Below are 22810 nucleotides of genomic sequence, written 5' to 3' on the forward strand. Positions count from 1 at the left end.
ATTATCCATCACCAAATGGACAGGCTGAAATCAACACCAAAGAGCGATGGAGAGGGACCACTATGACTGCTCGGCAACCCCGAGTTCAACAGGCTTGTCAGTTGGGCATTTCAGCAGTACATTAGAGCATGTCAAATTTGTGATGGTAAATGCCAATTGTAATACATTGCAAATGGAGAGTGTACATTTCCAATGCATTTAATGAGGGATTTACCATCACCAAATGGACATGCTGAAATCAACACCAACGTGCGATGGAGAGGAACCACTATCACTGCTCGGCCATCCCGAGTTCAACAAGCCAGTAAATTGGCCATTTCAACAGTATATTAGAGCATGTAACTCCTAATGGGAGATAGTTGAATGCTGAAAGGGTTCAATCTATTTTGGATATACCATAGCCTGTTATTAAGCAGTGCATGATGACCCTCAATGGGATGGCAGGGCACTGCAGGGCATGGTTGCCCGGTTATGCTCAGGGAGTACAACCACTTGCTGATCTAATATACGGCCACAAGATGGCGGTGCACAACCTCATTAAGTGGACCCCAGAGGCTACGTTGTCTTTGACTAGGTTTAAACAGCTTCCTACCTCTCCTTGTCTAGGATTGCCTGATCATGAGAAGGTTTTTAATCTTTTTGTTTTTGAAAAGGATGGGTTTATGTCCTCAGTTCTTACTCAGGATCATGGTGGTAAACAAAGACCTGTTGCTTACTATTCTAAGAAGTTTGACAGTTTTGTAAGGTGGCTGCTATGTTGTCTGAGAGCTGTGGCTTCTGCATATGAGGCTGTGCTGGCTTGTGCTGATATTGTGACTATGTGCCCATTGACCGTTCATGTTCCTCACATAGTTCACACTCTTATCTCTCAGGCTAAGACCGTACTCCTGCCAGACTGTTGCATTATCAGAACGTGCTACTAACAATGTCTCATGTCACCCTTAAGCGTTGTACAGTTTTTATTCCAGCCATCCTATATTGCCGACGGAGGAGGATGTTGAACCGCATGATTGTGCTGCCCTGTTGGAACAGGTCTGTAAGCCACGCCCTGATTTATTTGTTGTGCCATCAATGAATGTTGATTTGGAACTGTTTGTTGATGGCTCTGCCCAGAGGTCAGAATAAAGGTGAGCCATTGGTGGCATATGCCAATAACTACTGCTGCCACCACTCTAGAAAGTGCAAAGCTACCATCTCATGTATCTTCCCAAGCAGCATAACTGTTTGCTTTGACTAGAGCATTCCATTTTGGCAAAGGATAAAACTGTGACTATTTACACAGACAGCGGGTATGCATTTGGCGTTGTGCATGGTACTCTATAGGAGCAGGGTGGTCTTACCTCCTCTGGCAAGACGATTTCCCATTGTAAATTGGTGGATAACTTGTTGAAGGCTATTTTGTTACCCACTTCCATTTCAGTTTGTAAATGTCAAGCTCACACTTATTTATCTGACCCCATTTCTAAAGGGAATGCTGCTGCCGATATGGCTGCAAGGGCGGCAGCCACCTCAACTATCTCGCCCACACTTCTGCCCCCATTTCTGTGAAAAAATATGCTTTCTTTACAGGATGTGTCTGATCTGCAATCAAGTGCAAGTCCTGGGGAGCTTTGCATGTGGAATACAAAGTGTTCATTTGATGCTGGTCAGAACCTATGGACAGGACCTAATGGCCTGCCGGTTCTGCCCCCTCTTGATATCCAAAGTTTGCTCATGGTCCAGATCGTGTGTCAAAGGGGGGATTTGTGAGAATTGTACTTCATATTTGGTTTGCTTCTGGCTTTTCTGTTTTTGTGGAGGAATTTTGTGCAAAGTGTGGTTTGTATGACTAACAATGCAGACAGAGGCATTACTATGCCCATGTCAGCCCACCCAAGGCCTTAAGGACCTTTTGAACACATTATGTTGGATTTTATTGAGTTCACTCCATGCCAGGTGTGTATGTACTGTATTGATGCTTTTTTTAAAAGTGGATAGAGGCATTTCCTTTACACCTATGACTTTAGTCAAGAACCTACTGAGGGAAATCATTTCTAGGTGGGGTCTGCCATCCAAATTAACGTTGGACAATGGCACACATTTTGTAAATAGTGTTATTCAAAATATTTCTGAGAGTTTGCAGATTGACCTGCGGACACATTGCAGCTGTCACGCAGCAAGTGGTGGTCTCGTTGAGAGAGCCAAACAATCGCTGAAAAATTAAGCTGACGAAACTGATGGCCGAGGCAGGTTTGCCAAGGGTAATGGTAATGACTTTGGCTCTAATGTACATGCGTGGGCACACGCATCGTACCAATGGATTAGCACCTCATGAGATACTAACAGGGAGACCTATGAGAATACTAAATACCCAATTTCCACAGAATAGGCTCAGAATAGGCCTTAGCAGAAAGACATTGCACCAGAAGCGTTGGACTGGTCCATTCCAGGTCCTCCTGACAACCCAGACTGCTGTGAAGGTTGCTGAGAGATCTATGTGGGTTCATGACAGCCACTGCATGAAGGTGCCATACAACCCGGTCCAAGATGTACCAGAGGACAAATGGCCGCAGATGACCTAGACGGCCATGGGAGGATCAGGACCAGACTCGTATCCTGTTTGTAGCTTTTCTGGCTAGCCTCCTTATTGCAGCTGCTGTATGGACCCTGAAGGGAGCAGAGCAGACCCGAGGAGGTGATGAAAAGAATGCTACCAGTCTAACTAATTCCAGTGCAGTCCTACTGCGGGACTTATTAACTAACAGTGACTCAAACAGAAATAAATGTTCAGCACCTTGGCAGTGTCACCCAGAAACACTGAACATTTCAACACCATGAAAAGAAAATGTATGGTATGATATGCTGACGTTTCACGTCAGAAAACGGGACGTGTATAGCAAGCCTTTCCGCCCCTACTAGTTCAATGTCTATGTTCACGCTGTATGATAACCCAGAAAGTGAAGCGAATACTAGATGTGTTGTGTTACTGATGACATACTGGGCAGATGCTGGGAGATTGCCAGAACCCACAGTACTGAACAAAAGTTCCTGTTTAGAATTAGTACAAAGCTTAACTGATGTGTTTTCATCTGTTGGTGGCCATTATGAGAGTGAATGTAAAAAAACGTGTGATAATGAATGGTATTTCCTGATAATTCCACTGATAAAGGAATTCGTACCAGCATTATGTATCTGCAAGGGCAGTATTCAGACTGCAATTAAATGTAACACCACATCTTCAGATTAGAGAGTATATTTGGGAACATCTGTATGTGCAAAGCAAATAGTCAGTTAACCGGTGTGTAATACCAAAAGCTGCTATTTCAAGGTGAATATGAGAAACCCCAATCACAGAAACATGTCTGTAGTCAAGATGGCACCGCGTATACAGTGGGGAGAACATGTATTTGATACACTGCAGATTTTGCAGGTTTTCCTACTTACAAAGCATGTAGAGGTCTGTAATGTTTTTTAATCATAGGTACACTTCAACTGTGAGAGACACAATAATCTAAAACAAAAATCCAGAAAATCACATTGTATGATTTTTAAGTAATTCCTTTGCATTTTATTGCATGACATAAATATTGGATCACCTACAAACAAGTAAGAATTCCAGCTCTCACAGACCTGTTAGTTTTTCTTTAAGAAGCCCTCCTGTTCTCCACTCATTACCTGTATTAACTGCACCTGTTTGAACTTGTTTCCTTTATAAAAGACACCTGTCCACACACTCAATCAAACAGACTCCAACCTCTCCACAATGGCCAAGACCAGAGAGCTGTGTAAGGACATCAGGGATAAAATTGTAGACCTACACAAGGCGGGGATGGGCTACAGGACAATAGGCAAGCAGCTTGGTGAGAAGGCAACAACTGTTGCCGCAATTATTAGAAAATGGATACTTACTACATGCTTTGTAAGTAGGAAAACCTGCAAAATCGGCAGAGTGTCAAATACTTGTTCTCCCCACTGTAGGTACCCCGGTGGGGAAATATTAGGGTATGTGGTACAAATGCTTATACTTTTATTCCTCGTGATTATGCTGGCTGTTTCCATTTATCCACTCTTACTACTGGCATAGCCGTGTTTCTGTTAAATTCCCGGAGGGTTAATACATCATAGAAATGAAAGGGACTTTAAGTAGTTCAATAATCTTGAATAGTTTCATTGGCATACATCACTAGAAGAGAAGTGGGCTATAGGTATTTTCCCCTGGTATGGGACAGTATTCTTGGCTGAGCATAACGACAACATAACCTCCTCTATATGGCAGTTTTCTAATCTCACTGTACACCGTTTCAAATCTTGAGTAATCCCCGCAAAATCACAGGATAATGCTATTACAGCATCAGATGGCACTAGGTTATATTTTGGCAAGACAAGGTGGGGTATGTGGCGCTTGAAACCTGACGGGTTGTGCATGCCGTACTATGTTGCCAGATCCATATGATGATTTAACAGCATTAATGGATGGTTTTGAGGCATTAACTAATTAATTTGCCCCTTCAGATAGTGAGGGGTAGTTCAGCATCGTTGTGGTCCTATGACACGTTAGGCCCATGGTGTACTCTGATGTTACAAGTTCTCCTCCCAGTAGCAATTGTGTTATGCCTTATGTTTTGTGCCTGTGCTATTTTGATAACATGTATGAGAGCTGTATTGCTGAAATGGGTTGGTTGCTCTAGAGCCTGACAAATCCTTAATGATGCCCCTGCTAGCAAAGGACGATGGAACAGAGGATAAGGACCCTAATTTGAATGAGTTGCCAAACAATTTTTACAATGGTGAAGGTGATGAACTCCATTGTTGCATACACTGCATTATGCATTAAATCATTGATTTTCACTGTCTATGAAGATATAGCCTTAAATCATATAAACTGTATGTATCTTTTGTTTTTCTTTTAGGTTCATGCAGGTGACTGGGTATCAGTACTTCTTCAAACCAGTTGATAGAATGCTTAGAATGTGTTGGAGGTTGGAATGGGAGACAGTGCACATTTTGGGGGGAGGAGGCTGAGTCTGTGATATAGCTGTAAGTCACATGCAGGGACAAATGCAATTCATTATTGTTTTTATGTTTCTTGTTTTATGAAGAATGTATGATCTATGTGAAAGTAAAAAAACTCAATGACCCAACGGATGGTAATTTACAATGGTAATATACTAGTGCAAGGAAGATTTTTTTCCTATATGTTTTAGTTAGAAGTTGTTTGTTTTTATTTTGTTCGAATGTTTTTTTAAAGTTGGAATTTAAAATTGAGACTAAGTCTCAAGTTGGGGAAATGTCGTAGAATTACAACATGATGTTAATCACATTACTTTTATATTAGTACTTTCACAATATCTGTTCATCTGAGTCGTGCCTCTGAAGGTTTTGCTGAGGGTGGATTTACGATGCCTTGGTGATAAAACAAACAGCCACATTCCATTCATGTGAGAGAGATTGCTCCGGTCTGACTGAGGCAGGGAGAGATAGCTCAGGTATGGATAAGGGTGCGGAGAATCCTCCCTCAAAGGTTATTAATGAACACTGAACTTTATTAATTAAGGGAAGGACTTAGTATCCTATGTCACATTAGTATTTTTGTATAAACAAACAGTAAATTAACGAGACAGATATGCACCATGTAAATCTTGATATCTGTTGCATGAGGGCACAATGTACCTTTGTATAATTTCACGTTTCTGTTCTTCGTCACAATGACTCAGAAAGACTATAAAGAGTTGTAACCGAAACCTGTTTTTTGGGGTTTTAACTCTACACCATTGGGTGACCGGTAACGCACCATTACTGCAGTAACTATGAATAAAGTTTGATGGTTTTGAAGAAATCTAAAAATCTCTCCGTTGATTAGAATAATTACCACGACAGGTGAACAAAAGGACTTGAGTTTCTGTATGTTATCACAATCACACCATGAGTAGTTAATCAGGAATCATGCACCTCTGCCTCTCTTCTTCCTGAAGAGTTTTTTTATTCCTATCCGCTATTGTACTGAGAACCCAGCTGGCTGTATGAAAGGGGACAGTATATCCCGAGAGAGCTATGTTTCCGTGAAACAGAGTAGGTTACAATCCCTGATGTCTCTCTGGAAGGAGATCCTCACCCTGAGCTCGTCTACTTTATTATCCAGAGACCAAACATTAGCAAATAATATACCCGTAAGCAGTGGATGGTGAATACCTCTTCTCTGCCGGCGGTGTTTTGGAGCAGTCTCTGGAATAAGATCAATTGCCCTGGGGGGTACAAACAAAGGATCCAATTCAGGAAAGTTGTATTAATGGGTGTAATGCTTGTGAGTTTCCGCCGCTCTGATATCCAAAAGTTATTTCCGGCTGTATGTAATAACACCAAAAGAATTCTGCTTTAATAATATAAGAAATAACACACACACACACAAAAAAAACTGTAAAGTTGCTTAGGAGCTAGAAGCAGAGGGCCATGTCTGTTGGCGCAATCTTAACTGAACACATTATCTGTCTGAAAAACAGTGCATTATCTTTTACCAGATATAATGTGTTATATTTTCCCACATTCATTTCACATTTCCACAAACATCAAAGTGTTTCCTTTTTAAATGGTATTAAGAATATGTATATCCTTGCTTCAGGTCCTGAGCTACAGGCAGTTAGATTTGGGTATGCATTGAATACTGGAGTAGTTGAACGAGCTGTTATCTTGCCTACTGGGGTAGTTGGAGAAGCGTTTGTGTTGATTACTGGGGTAGTTGGAGAAGCGGTTGTGCTGATTACTGGTGTAGTTGTAGTAGCTGTTGTTTGTGTTGACTAAGGGCATATTTGAAGGAGCTGTTTCACTGACTACTGGGGTAGTTGGATTAGCTGTTGCGTTGAATAATATGGAAGTTGGAAGAGCTGTTGCATTGACTACTGGGGTAGTTGGATAAATTGTTGTGTTTACTACTGGGGTAGTTGTAGGAGCAGATGCTTTGACTACTGGGGTAGTTGGTGGAGCTGTTGCCTTGACTACTGGGGTAGTTGGATTAGCTGTTGCGTTGAATAATATGGAAGTTGGAAGAGCTGTTGCATTGACTACTGGGGTAGTTGGAGAAGCTGTTGTCTTGACTACAGGGGTGGTTGATGGAACTGTTGTGCTGACTTTTGTGGTGGTTGGAGGCACTTATGCATTGATAGCTGGCGTAATTAGAGGAGCTGTTGCAATAACAGCCTGGGTCGTTAGAGGAGCTGTTGCATTGACTACTGTGGTAGTTGGAGGAGCTGTTGTGTTGACTACCTTGGTAGTTGGAAAAGCTGTTGTGTTGACTATGGGAGTAGCTGAATGAGCTGTTTCTTAGACTACTGGGGTAGTTGACAAGGATGGGGTTGTAGTTGATAGTGTTGAAGTTGTATTGCTTTGTGTTGCAGGCACAGATGTGACGCTGACAGCATTTTGGGCTGTTGCTGACAAATTCAAGGTCCGACGAATTTCCGTTGGGCTCTCTATGTGTGTTGTTGACATGTTCATGCAAGTGGAGTGAGCATGGAGAGAGATCACGTTCAAAACTCCTCTCATGCTGCTGGTGCACTGGTGGGATAATAGACCTCACAGAATGGACTGGACAGAATGGTGGTGTCGGCTTAGGTAAGATTGGTCTGCTTGGGAAAATGTGATCATTCCTCAGATATTGAAATCGGCACACTATCAAAGGATGTCACACATCTCAGGAGGGATTTTGTCCCACGCCTCTTTGCAGATCTTCTCCAAGTCATTAAGGTTTCGAGGCTGACGTTTGGCAACTCAAACCTTCAGCTCCCTCCACAGATTTTCTATGGGATTAAGGTCTGGAGACTGGCTAGACCACTCCAGGACCTTAATGTGCTTCTTCTTGAGCCACTCCTTTTGTCACGATTCTTCAAAATCGAACCCAGAAGCAGACCAGGACAAGGAGAGTAGGAAGAAGGTGAGTATTTATTTACAAGTGAATGTGAATGGGTAGATATATCCAGGTGGTGTAGCGGGTAGCGGTGGTGAGTTGATGGGAGTAAATAGGTGGATCCAATGGGGAAGCGGAATCCTCTGACGACCAGGCGGGAATGGGGTAAATGATCCGGGTGAGTAATGTTCATGGCTAACGATCCGGCAGGGAATGGATGTCAGGTCAGAGCTTTTGAAGGGGAGAGGTGATGATCAGGACAGGTGTGCAGATTACTGATGGGAGACAGGTGCGGGTGAACATCGATCTCCCAACAAGCTAATTCGCCCGGCAACCAGACAGGGTGCGTTCCAGGACACCGGAAACACACTCCAGGACAGAAACACAGGCAAACACAGACTCAGGAAGCGGGATTCGTGACAGTACCCCCCCTCCGACGAACGCCACCGGGCGGACTACCTGGAGCGCCAGGGTGCAGGCGGTAGAAGTCACGAAGCAGGTCGTCATCAAGGATCTGACGCCGAGGAATCCAACTCCTCTCCTCTTGACCATATCCTTCCCAATCCACGAGATATTGGAACCCTCGACCCCGCCGTCTGGAGTCCATGATGCGGCGCACCGTGTAGACAGGACCACCTCCGATCATCCGAGGAGGAGGAGGACGAGGAGGAGGGGGCAACAGAGGACTGAGGTGAACCGGCTTGAGGCAGGAGACATGAAAGGTGGGGTGTACTCGAAGCGTTGCCGGCAATTTGAGTCGGACCACAGCAGGGTTAATGATTCTCTCCACCACGAACGGACCAATGAACTTTGGTGACAGTTTCCTCGACTCAGTCCGTAGAGGAAGATCCCGTGTAGCCAACCACACCTTATCTACGATGGTATAAGCGGGAGCAGGAATACGGCGACGATTCGCCTGGATCTGATACCGGTCAGAAACTCTAAGGAGAACCTTCCTGGCCCGATGCCAGGTCCGGTGGCAACGACGAATGTGGGCCTGGACAGAAGGGACCGAAAGATCCCTCTCCTGAGAAGGAAACAAGGGAGGTTGGTATCCGTACAGGCATTGGAAGGGGGACATCCCAGTGGCAGATGAAGGAAGGGTATTGTGGGCATACTCGACCCAGGGTAATTGAGATGACCAAGAGGTGGGATCAGAGGAGACAAGACAACGCAGCGCGGAATCCATCTTCTGGTTGGCTCTCTCCGCCTGACCATTAGATTGGGGGTGAAATCCAGATGTGAGACTGACTGTAGCTCCAATGGCCAAACAGAAGGATTTCCAGACAGCAGAGGTAAACTGAGGACCACGGTCAGAAACAATGTCACAGGGCAACCCGTGGACCCTGAACACCTCCTTAACCAGGATCTCGGACGTCTCAGTGGCAGAAGGCAGCTTGGAGAGGGGAACAAAGTGGGCAAACTTGCTGAAGCTATCCACAATGGTCAGAATAACCGTGTTACCAACAGAAGAGGGCAACCCCGTGACAAAATCCAGGGCCAGATGCGACCAAGGTCGTCGGGGAATAGGTAGGGGGTGAAGAAGCCCAGAGCTGGCCCGATTGGTACTCTTATTCTGCGCACAAACAGGACAAGCGGCAACAAACCTCCGGGTATCTTCTCCCATGACAGGCCACCAAAATCGTCTGCGCAGTAGCGCCATAGTCCGAGCAACACCAGAGTGACAAGCTATCTTGCTGGCGTGGGACCACTGAAGGACAGCAGAACGAACCGACTCAGGCATGAACAACCGACCGGGTGGACCGTTACCGGGCCCGGGCTGTGTCCGAAGAGCCGCCATCACCTCCTCCTCAATCCTCCATGTAACGGCTCCCACGACAACGTTCTGGGGAAGAATCGTCTCAGTCTTGGCCTCACTCTCCTCCGTCTTGGAGAACATCCGGGACAGGACGTCCGCCTTCCCGTTCTTCGACCCAGGTCGGAACGTCAGGGAAAAATTGAAGCGTCCAAAAAACAAAGCCCACCGGGCCTGACGAGAGTTGAGACGTTTAGCCGATTGCACGTAAGCCAGATTCTTGTGGTCAGTCCAGACCACAAACGGTTGCTCCGCTCCCTCCAACCAGTGACGCCACTCCTCCAAGGCAAGCTTCACAGCGAGAAGCTCCCGGTTACCCACATCGTAGTTTCTTTCAGCTGGAGAAAGACGACAAGAGTAGAAGGCGCAGGGATGAAGTTTACCGTCAGTGGAGCTACGCTGGGACAGGATGGCGCCCACCCCCACATCAGACGCATCCACCTCCACAACGAACTGACGGGAAGTTTCAGGTTGAGAGAGAATCGGGGCGTTGGTGAATCGGCTCTTCAAATCTAGAAATGCTCGGTCTGCCTCAGGAGACCAACAGACCTTTCTGGTGCAAGACGTCAGTACAGTTAAAGGGGCGGCCACCCGGCTGTAATCACGGATAAACCTCCGATAAAAATTTGCAAACCCCAGGAATCTCTGGAGCTGCAATCTCGAACCGGGCTGGACCCAATCCCGAACCGCCCGAACCTTCTCTTGGTCCATCTTGATCTCTCCCCTGGAGATGATGTAACCGAGGATGGACGTCGTGTGGGCGTGAAAATCACACTTCTCAGCCTTCAGGAACAGACGGTTCTCCAATAACCGCTGCAGGACCTGCTTGACATGTTGAACGTGGCTAGAAAGCTCCTTCGAGAAGATGAGGATATCATCCAGGTAAACGAACACAAAAATACCAATCATATCTCTCAGAACGTCATTCACCATACTTTGGAACACAGCAGGAGCGTTGGTCAGTCCAAACGGCATCACCTGGTACTCGAAATGTCCCATCGGAGTATTGAACCCAGTCAACCACTCGTCCCCCTCTTTGATCCGAACCAAATGATAAGCATTACGTAAATCAAGCTTCGTAAAAACCGTAGCACCCTGTAAAGAATCGAAAGCCAAGCTCATCAAGGGCAGGGGATACTTGTTCTTGACCGTAATATCATTCAAACCCCGATAATCAATACACGGTCGAAGAGTGCCATCCTTCTTGCTCACAAAAAAAAATCCTGCTCCCAGAGGTGATGACGAGGGCCGAATGAGACTTGCAGCTAGAGACTCCTTGATGTAGGTCTCCAAGGCCTCACGTTCAGGTCGAGAGATACTGTATAACCGTCCTTTGGGAAAGGCGGCTCCAGGAAACAGATTAATCGCACAGTCATAAGGTCGGTGGGGAGGAAGGGACTAAGCCTTCTGTTTACTGAATACTTCACCCAACTCGTGATATGTTTCTGGAACCAGGGACAAATCAGGAGGAGCAGAGTCACTGACCTGACTGGAAATGGCAGGAGAACAGGCAGTCCTAAGACAGTTAGCATGACAATCAATGCTCCAACTAGTTACCTTACCCGTCACCCAATCAAACGAGGGATTGTGTTCCTTCAGCCAGGGGTAACCAAGAACCAGAGGAACATGGGGCGAGGACAGAATGAAGAAGGAGATAAACTCTGAATGATTACCCGACAACAACATCTTAACCGGTTCAGTCCTCATAGTGATCCGTGCCAGACTACTGCCGTTCAGAGTGGTTGCTTCAATGGCTTCCGGCAATTGCTCCTTGGAAAGCCCCAGCTGTTCCACCAAGTCAGCATCAATAAAGCTGCCATCGGCACCTGAATCGATAAAAGCATTCATCTCTAAGCTCTGATCCTTATTCATAAGGGTCGCAGGAAAACGGGGTCTGACAGGATTCTTGAGAGGTTGAATCTGGCTCGCTAAAATTCCTCCCAAAACTAGCGAGCCGGGCAGTTTAACGAGCGCTGTGGACAAGCGGAGATGTAATGTCCTGAGCTACCACAGTAGAGACAGCTGTTGGTCTCACGTCTACGTTGGCGCTCCTCCTTAGTTAGCCCGTGTCGCCCCACTTGCATTGATTCAGGCTCTGGTGGCAAGACCCCTCCACTAATCCCGTGTGGGGAATAACGATCAATACGTTCTGGTTCACTTCCTGAACCGAATGGTAACCGAGTTGCTGATTGATTGGATGGGCCCCACTGCTTCTCCCTCCTTCTCTCTCGGACTCTATTATCTACCCGAATAGATAAAGTGACCAAGCTGTCTAGGTCACTAGGCTCTGGATAGGATATCAGCTCGTCCTTGAGTTGCTCCGACAACCCCTGGTAAAAATCCGCTTGTAGTGACTACTCATTCCAACCACTCTCCACAGACAATGTCCTGAACTCGATCATAAAGTCTGCCACACTGCGAGCTCCTTGGCGAAGAGTGAACAAACGTTTAGCTGCGTCCTTACCTCGGACTGGATGGTCAAAAAGCCTTCTCATCTCTCCCGTGAATTCCTGGTATGAAGCCATGCAGGTCCCCTGTCGTTCCCAAACGGCTGAAGACCATTCCAGAGCTCTTCCACGCAGCAGTTCAATAACAAAGGCTATCCTAGCCTTGTCAGTGGCGTAAGAATGGGGCTGCAGATCAAACACTAACCCACACTGCATAAGAAACGAACGGCATCTTCCCAAATCCCCTTCATATTTATCAGGCGTCGGTACCTTGGGTTCACGGAAGGAAACCGCATCAGGCACGGCAGGTGAGATGGGTGAAACAGGTGGTGAATGAATCGCCAGCAAACTGAGCTGATCCTGGATCTGTGTCAAGCTAGCAGATAATTTCTGGATTGCAACCGCTATCTCCTGTAGCGCCGTCTTGTGTTGTCCCAATGTCTTCCCCTGCTGGGTAATGGCATGGCAAACGGAATCCAGGTCCGCTGGGTTCATTCTTGGCCGCATCGTTCTGTCACGATTCTTCAAAATCAAACCCAGAAGCAGACCAGGACAAGGAGAGTAGGAAGAAGGTGAGTATTTATTTACAAGTGAATGTGAATGGGTAGATATATCCAGGTGGTGTAGCGGGTAGCGGTGGTGAGTTGATGGGAGTAAATAGGTGGATCCAATGGGGAAGCGGAATCCTCTGACGACCAGGCGGGAATGGGGTAAATGATCCGGGTGAGTAATGTTCATGGCTAACGATCCGGCAGGGAATGGATGTCAGGTCAGAGCTTTTGAAGGGGAGAGGTGATGATCAGGACAGGTGTGCAGATTACTGATGGGAGACAGGTGCGGGTGAACATCGATCTCCCAACAAGCTAATTCGCCCGGCAACCAGACAGGGTGCGTTCCAGGACACCGGAAACACACTCCAGGACAGAAACACAGGCAAACACAGACTCAGGAAGCGGGATTCGTGACACCTTTGTTGCCTTGGCCGTGTGTTTTGGGTCATTGCCATGCTGGAATACCCATCCACAACCCATTTTCAATGCCCTGGCTGAGGGAAGGAGGTTCTCACTCAAGATTTGAAGGTACATGGCCCCGTCCATCGTCCCTTTGATGCTGTGAAGTTTTCCTGCCCCCTTAGCAGAAAAATACCACCAAAGCATAATGTTTCCACCTCCATGTTTGACAGTGGGAATGGTGTTCTTGGGGTCATAGGCAGCATTTCTCCTCCTCCAAACACGAGTGGCCTAGCTAGTCTCCAGACCTGAACCCAATAGAACATCTTTGGAGGGAGATGAAAGTCCCTATTGCCCAGTGACAGCCCCAAAACCTGAAGGATCTGGAGAAGGTCTGTATGGAGGAGTGGGCCAAAATCGCTGCTGCAGTATGTGCAAACCTGGTCAAGAAGTACAGGAAACTTATGCTCTGTAATTGCAAACAAAGGTTTCTATACCAAATATTAAGTTCTGCTTTTCTGATGTATCAAATACTTATGGCATGCAATAAAATGCTAATTAATTACTTAAAAATCATACAATGTGATTTCTGGATTTTGTTTTAGATTCCATCTCTCACAGTTGAAGTGCACCTATGATAACAATTACAGACCTCTATATGCTTTGTAAGTAGGAAAACCTGCAAAATCGTCAGTGTATCAAATACTTATTCTCACCACTGTATTTTCCCTGTCTGTAAATGTACATACTAACAGTGTCGGTGTTTGCTAAGTTGAGGTTCTCGAATTCGAGTGATAGACTCAATGAAAAGCACTAAGGACTGGCATTCTAAATTTGGATTGGATAATTTATCATTTTTTTAAATTATGATTCAGAAAGGAGAGAAAGAGAGAGAGAGCACTGCCCCTAAGCTGTGAGGAGAGCACAAAGTGAGTGGAGCGTGCACTGCTCAAATTTATTGAGTCTAGGGAGGGTTTTCCATCCTTTAAACCTTATCTTTTAGCGTCCTCCAGGAGGGAGGTTACTAGAGAACCTACTAGATTGTAGCTTGGGACAATCAAGCTTGATAGTAGGGGTTTCGTTTTACAATATAATCAGAATCCTAATTTTAAAGCGCATCAATGCATACCGATTGCTGGATGATACAGTGCAATTAATTATGTACAATTCTCATAGTCGGTCTTGCTTTGACACCCGAGGATGTGGATGAAGGAAACTGGCATGGAGACTAGCGTCCCATTGACATATACCAGAACAGAACGGCTGGACGGTTCGTTCCCCAGTCTCATTCGCATCAAGCGTGGTGTGAAATTATTAAACATGTATTTTCTCTCTTCCCTGTTCAAGTCAATATGTTTTCTAGGTGTTGTGGAACATGAGAATAATCATTGTTCCAGAGGGAGTGTTGGAAATGGACTAATTGACTCATTCATGTTTTAGTATGTTAATGATTATATAAGTGGCGCAGCAGTAGTGACTAACGTGTTATGGGTTAGATGGAATGATTAATGAGTGAATGTTTTATTGGTCGGAGGCATGGCACATGCGGGGCATGTGTTTGATACACAATGTTTGCACAAGAGTGTTAAGTGCATAGTCTGGCAGGACCGACATCAGTGTATTCTGTGAACTCCCAAAAACCAAGGCATTAACAATACAGGGAATTGAGAGAGCGAAATGGAATATGACTGGGAAGGATTTAAGAAAGGGAAGTTCGCTGTAATAATAGCATCACGTCCTGAAGAGTGTGATAAAGAAGCATGTGACTCAAAGTTTTGTAAGGTTGGATACGCTTCCAATGCCACTAATATCTCCCCATTCATAACACCCAGCAAACCCTTGACATATCTCCCAGAAGAATGGGACCGAGTGACAGTAAACTGAAAGTGTCAGAAGGTGGCTGCATATCAACCGTTGGGACCCAAAGTTTGCACTGTAACAGGGGTGTTCACAAACAGGTGGGGTGAACAGGTCGTCACTAGGGTGGCTGATTTCTTTGGCCTTCTGTGACATAGGTGTCCTGGAGAGCAGGCAATGTGCCCCCGGTGATGCGTTGAGCAGACCGCACCACCCTCTGGAGAGCCCTGAGGTTGCGGGTGGGCAGTTGCCATGCCAGGCGGTGATACAGCCTGATAGGATGCTCTCAATTCTGCATCTGTAAAAGTATCTGAGGTTTGGAGTATCTGAAAGAGTCAGTCCTAGATCTATCAGTGAACTGCAAAGGCAATAGGAGAGCAGGAGACCGGTTCAATGAAATAGCTATTCTCACAGTAGTCACTGGAGGGACAGTAACTGAATGAGCGGAAGTTGTGGTGAAGGATGCTATAGTAACCGCATGGAACTGGACAATAGCTGCAAATTAGGAGTGGGAGATGGGGAGAAAAGTGAAAATGACATGGATTGGGAACACCTCTTGGAACCTGTTGCAGGACGGGGGAAGACTGGGTGAAAGCATGAGGAGGCTTTTTAGGGCCTTCATTTTTGTGGAACCCAGCATAAAATTATCCCTAAATCATAGAGTTAGGCGAAGAGAGAGTTGGAATCGTCATGTTATCAAACTTCGGTTTTTATTTGCATTTACTGTATAATTATGCAAAGCTTAGCACATTATTAATACTTGTTTTGTGTTGCTTTTTCATTTTCAAGTCTTGTGCTGTCACTCTTTTAGGAACCAGAAGGAGGAAATGGAGGAAGTCCAAAGCTCCAGCTGAAATGTCATTATCAGTTGTCCGATGAGAGATGGAAATAAGAGTGTGCATAGTGCAATTAGAGAACAGAAACCATAAGTATCTGAGGTGTAAACCTAATAATCAACTGTGAATGTTAATCATGTTTTATTATCTGTTCATGTTTTATTTTTTGTTCATTTATAAGTAATTTAAAAGTTTGATGTTGAACAGTATGGAATTACTATTCAAATAGGATAGACTGTTGGGTTGTAATTTGAAATAGTTGCTACTCCAGAAGTTCATGTTTATATGTAGGAGGAATGTATATGGGGGGTAAATGGAGGTTGGATAAGATCCAGAGGTTTGGAATGTTACCAAGTAAGGGAAAAGGCAATTACATGGTTGTGGTCACTGATGAGGGTGGTTGGCTGTGGATTAGTGAGGAATGGGGGCAGAAGGCAGGTCAGGTCACTTGAAGGGAGAAGGAACATTTTATTACCAACATCACTTAATTTCATGCCGAACAGCAAATATGTAATGTTTAGTGAAAAGGGGGGGGGGGGGGGGGGGAATACAAATACTTGTGCTGGTGGAAACATATAACTTTGCCTTTTCAGCTATTTGACCCAATGGGTGAATAAACTTGGTTTGAGCTTTAACCTCACGATTGGTAGTGTCAGTATGAAAGGAGAACGCAGGTATGGTCAATATGAATCTCAGACTGTCTTTACAGCCTTGTCCATGTATATACAACCTAATAATACAAAGCAATATGTTTGTGGCAAATCCAATACAACACATCACAGCATGTTTTCAAGAATGGTTGTGGCTGAATTATGTTATGCTTGGCATCAGCAAGGACTAGGGAGTTTTTAGGATGAAAAGAAATGGAATACAGCTAAACACAGGCAAAGCCCAAGAGGAAAACCTTGTTAATTAACTCTGCTTTCCAACAGATACAGGGAGGAAAACACACCTTTCAGCAGGACAATTACCGGAAACACAAGGCAGCATATACACTGGAGTTGCTTACCAACACAAAATGTAATGTTCTTGACTGGCCTAGTTACAGTTTTGACTTAAATCGAATTGAAACTCTATGGCAATACTTACAAATGGTTGTCTAGCAATGATCAACAACCAACTTGACAGAGATTTATATTTTTTTGAAGAATAAGGTGCAAACATTGTACATTCCAGGTGTACAGACTTACCAAGAAAGACTAACAGCTGTAATTGTTGCCAAAGATTATTCTAACATCTATTGACTAATGGGTGTGAATACTTATCTCAATGAGATATTATTCTATTTCCTTTTCAGTAAATTAGCAACAAAAATTACAATAATTATGTCATTATGGATTATTGTGTGTAAATGGGAATAACGCAACAAAATGTGGAATAAGTCAAGGGGTGTGACCAGATTCTAAAGGCATTGTATAATGAAGGAACACTGCTATGTCTGATGTCCTTTCTTGAACTGACTTGGTAACATTCTTGATTGATTTGGCAGATATAAATGAATGATGTTAGGGGCTACAGGTCTACTTGGTGGAAAGATCATTTCATGTGATATTATTGGATTCGTAAAATAACACACTGACTTTGATTACTGTTTTGAAATTTTACATGAAATTCTGTGAAATGCCTATTTTGATGACAACATTATTACATCTTGATTTTAAGAATTTTGCTTTTTTTCACTCATTTGTTTTGATGGATTTTAAATGTGGAATTGCTATTATTGAAGTTCAGATTTGTGTGTATAAAGATGGCACATAAAAACCATTGAGTTAAAAATTATGAAATGCACAAATACTATCATGACAATTAAATGAGTTGGAAAATGATATCTCTATAAAGTAATGCTATAAAATCTAAATCATAAAAAGATCCTAGCATTCTTACACTAAATTCAGTAACTTAAATGCAAATTTCCATTCACCTGAACTTCGTGAAATAAATAAATAAATAAAGTCCACTTAAAATTGAAATCCCAAAGGGTCAAAAGGTGATGGTCAACCAGGTAAAAAGGTCCAAAATTGCAGTGTATCCTTTGTCTATCACCTCACGATTGGTAGTGTCAGTATGAAAGGAGAACGCAGGTATGGTCAATATGATTCTCAGACTGTCTTTACAGCCTTAATATTGCAATTGCTGATCAACTGGTTGGGTGACCTCAATGTCAACCCTTTTGTGTTGTTAGGACCTCTTTATACATAAACATTCCTCCAACAAGGCAAATCCATCTACCTAATAGGAAAATCCATCTACCCTACGCCACTGTGCAAAGACAACATCAGTGACATCCGCCTATCTGGGTTTTTTTTTGCAAAAGAGGAATCGAAATTATTTGCCTTAACGGTTATACCACAAGTCACAGATAATTGCTTTCTATAATTGCTTTTTCAAAGACAAATGTGTAAATACAGTTGAGGTCGGAAGTTTACATACACCTTAGCCAAAGACATTTTTCACAATTCCTGACGTTTAATCCTAGTAACAATTCCCTGTATTAGGGCAGTTAGGATCACCACTTTATTTATAGAATGTGAAATGTCAGAATAATAGTAGAGAGAATGATTTATTTCATCACATTCCCAGTGGGTCAGAAGTTTACATACACTCAATTAGTATTTGGTAGCATTGCCTTTAAATTGTTTAACTTGGGTCAAACGTGTCAGGTAGCCTTCCACAAGCGTCCCACAATAAGTTGGTTGAATTTTGGCCCATTCTTCCTGACAGAGCTGGAGTAACTGAATCAGGTTTGTAGGCCTCCTTTCTCGCACATGTTTTTTCAGTACTGCCCACAAATATTCTGTAGGATTGAGATCAGGGCTTTGTGATGGCCACTCCGATACCTTGACTTTGTTATCCTTAAGCCATTTTGCTACAACTTTGGAAGTATGCTTGGGGTCATTGTCCATTTGGAAGACCAATTTGTGACCAAGCTTTAACATCCTTACTGATGTCTTGAGATGTTGCTTCAATATATTCAAATAATTTTCCTTCCTCATGAGGCCATCTATTTTGTGAAGTGCACCCCTCCCTCCTGCAGCAAAGCACCCCCACAACATGATGCTTCCACCCCCGTGCTTCACGGTTGGGATGGTGTTCTTCAGCTTGCAAGCCTCCCCCTTTTTCCTCCAAACATAACGATGGTCATTATGGCCAAACAGTTTTATTTTTGTTTCATCAGACCAGAGGACATTTCTCTTAATAGTTCATGCAATCTTTGTCCCCATGTGCAGTTGCAATCTGTAATCTGGCATTTTTATGGCGGTTTTGGAGCAGTGGCTTCTTCCTTGCTGAGCGGCCTTTCAAGTTATGTCGAAATAGGACGTGTTTTACTGTGGATATAGATACTTTTGTACCTGTTTCCTCCAGCATCTTCACAAGGTCCTTTGCTGTTGTTCTGGTATTGATTTGCACTTTTCGCACCAAAGTACGTTCATCTCTAGGAGACAGAACGTGTCTCCTTTCTGAGAGGTATTACAGCTGCGTTTTCCCATGGTGTTTATACTTGCGTACTATTGTTAGTACAGATAAACGTGGTACCTTTGGAAATTGCTCCCAAGGATGATCCAGACTTGTGGAGTTCTGTAATTTTTCTTCTGAGGTCATTTATTTTGATTTTCCCATGATGTTAAGGAAAAAGGTACTGACTTTGAAGGTAGGCCTTGAAATACAGGTACACCTCCAATTGACTCAAATTATGTCAATTAGCCTATCGGAAGCTTCTAAAGCCATGACATAATTTTCTGGAATTTTCCAAGCTGTTTAAAAGGCACAGTCAACTTAGTGTATGTAAACTTCTGACCCACTGGAACTGTGATACAGTGAATTATAAGTGAAATAATCAGTCTGTAAAACATTTTTGGAAAAATGACTTGTGTCATGCACAAAGTAGATGTCCTAACCGACATGCCAAATGTATAGTTTGTTAACAACGAGTTTTAATGACTTCAACCTAAGTGTATGTAAACTTCCGACTTCAACTGTACACTATCAATCAAAGGTTTGGGGTCACTTAGAAGCCGGGGGAGGGGGGTTCTGCTAAGCTACATGGAATGGTTTTATGAGGGTAATAGAAATTATCGTTTTGATATTTAAGTTAGAATTTTTAGACCCCTTGAATTGTCAAAAAAGTTATGACTTAATTAACATTTTATTTGGCCTTACTGCTATTAGTCTAGATATTTTTGTGAATATCTATTATTTTCTGGAACTACTTCATGTGTCCATCTCATTGATATCAAATTATTAGAGATACACAAATAGTTTTTGCACCCACCATGCTTCATGTGCGTAATGATCATGTGAGACGAAATGTGTATATTTTGGCATGTGAGCGAGCACTCAGTTTGTTTGTTTGACCAGAAGAAGGTCAGTTCCGGGTTGAAGTGGTCAATAAAGTGGTAAATTGGGAGCTTTAACAGTGTGCGGGGCCTCCTTGTTTCTTACTGCAATTATCCCATACAAAAGTATTGAATTACAGATTTAGTACAAGAAATGACAGATAGGCCTGAAAGAAAATCTAAAGGAAGTGTTTGTTTTATATCTGAGAGACATGAGAAACATCAGGAAACATTTGCAATTATTTAACCCGTTATTTTTGGCACTAAACAGTCTCCACATACAGTGCATTTGGAAAGTATTCAGTAATCTGTTTTTTTGTTGTTGCAGAAATGCCTTCTCAAACATGTAAACTTTCATGTGCTGTCACGGCATTCAGAGGAAGAAGGTGAGAACCAAGTTGCAGCGTGGTACGTGTCCATCCCTTTTATTAAATTGAACACTAAATACAAAGTAACAAAAGGAACAACCGAAACAGCTCTGTCAGGTGCAAAACACACTAAACAGAAAATAACTACCCACACCACACAGGTGGGAAAAGGCTACCTATGTATGGTTCTCAATCAGCGACAACGACAGACAGCTGTCCCTGATTGAGAACCATACCCGGCCAAAAACAAAGAAATACAAAAACATAGAAAAATTAACATAGAATGCCCACCCTAGTCACACCCTGGCCTAACCAAAATAGAGAATAAAAGACTCTCTATGGCCAGGGCGTGACATGTGCCTTAATAACAAATTTGTATGCCATCTGTAAATATGAATGAAAGTGTTAAAATTACGAGCCTTGTTGGTTAAGCCATCGAAAAAGTTAGCAACCTTCCCACTAGCCATGATTGGCTGAGATAATGAGTGTGTTGGACATGCTGAGAGAAGTTCGGATTGGTCTGCCGTCAGTCTGTGTTGGTAGTCCTGTCGAATGCTGCTTTAATTTTTTTTTATTGTGAAGTAGAGATGCATAAGTGTTGCTCTCCACTTTCTGGAGGATCAAGTTTTGAAGTCAGTGGAATTAGAGTATGATAGCTAAAGAGACGGAGAAAACACCTGTCTCTGGATTACATCTCAAACTAAGGACAACCGTGGCATGGCATTCCTGACAGGGAGACGCATCCATGCATGATGACGTATACAGGTAAGATAGTTTAGCATTAGCTAGCTACATTTTCAGATACTACATGCCTCCTAATTTTGACCGAAAGTGTTTTGATTTCTAGCTAAAGTGTACTGTTAGCTTTCTAGCTAACATTAGCTGGCTGGCTCCCTAGCTGATGATATTATTATTTTCCCAGAGTTTTAATTAGCTAGCTGTTCTAGTTAGCTAGCCAACATTGAACATGGTTTGTTAGCTCCCAGCACTGTGGCATTATTGGCACTGTTCATTGCTATTTAACTAGCTAACGTTGGCTGGCTCATTAGCTAACGTTACATGACGTGTGTACAATACCCATTGAATATGGCCCGTGTCATTACAAAAAAACTTAATGAAATTGTATGCCAGCGGATCTGGTTAGGCTGTTTTCATGTTATCCAGAGGTAAACAAATCATCGGCCAGAGTGTCAAGTGTGCACTTCAAGAGCGAAACGAGATGGGTGGGCTAAAGCTTAAGGTGTGAAGGATGCTGAATGGGTGTTGACAAAGAGCTCTTCACTAGATAGCAAAACATTCAAAGCCGATTTTCTCAAAAGTGAGTTTATAAGTTGATCAACTTTCAAAGCATAATTACTTCGCATCATTCCTCAAATGCAGTGCATGATATACCATTTTGTAGCTCTGAGTCTCCTTTTATCCAATGTAATAAACACAATTTCTAATTTTGCTACATAAGACCGAATCCAGGTGGTGAGTATATATACTGTATATGTATTTATTTAACAGGACAAATCTGAGGACGCAAGTGCCCCTGTGCCCCATATGGGCATGATGTCCCTGGTTCTAACCCTGGCAGTCATTCTGAATGCAGGTTGTGAGTGAATAAACATTCATAATTCTTGGATATCCCACTCTGGCTGGTTTCCAATAGGAATTAAACATCACTTTGCAAGCCAACATAATGTGACCTGCAGACCTGACGTGTCCAGCAAAAAAAGGAGTTTCCCTTTGAGCATTATGAAGTTGCTAATTACACGTTGGATGGTGTATCAATACAGCCAGTCACCACAAAGATACAGGTGTTCTTCCTAACTCAGTCGCCGGAGAGGAAGGAGACAAATGTTAAAACAGTTAAAGGGTTTAATCGCTGTGATAGGAGAAAACTGAAGATGGATCAACAACATTAACTTAAATGAAAGAGGGAAAAGAAGGAAGCCTGTACAGATTAAAAATATTCCAAAGCATGCATCCTGTTTGCAATGAGGCACTGAAGTAAAACTGCAAAAAATATGACAACGAACTTCACTTTAAATCCTGAAGACATGGTGTTAGGTTTTGGGCCAATCACTGAGTACCACTTCATATTTTCAAGCATCGTGGTGGCTACATCATGTTACGTGTATGCTTGTCATTGTCAAGGAATAGGGAGTTTTTTTGGATAAAAATAAACGGAATAGAGCTAAACAAATCCTAGAGAAAACATGGTTGAGTGTGCTTTCCAACAGATACTGAGAGAAAAATGTGTCTTTCAGCAGAACAAAAATCAAAAACACAAGGCCAAATATACACCGGAGTTGCTTACCAAAACGACATTGAATGTTCC

This window comes from Oncorhynchus clarkii, chromosome 10, assembly GCF_045791955.1.
Source record: "Oncorhynchus clarkii lewisi isolate Uvic-CL-2024 chromosome 10, UVic_Ocla_1.0, whole genome shotgun sequence".
NCBI lineage: Eukaryota > Metazoa > Chordata > Actinopteri > Salmoniformes > Salmonidae > Oncorhynchus > Oncorhynchus clarkii.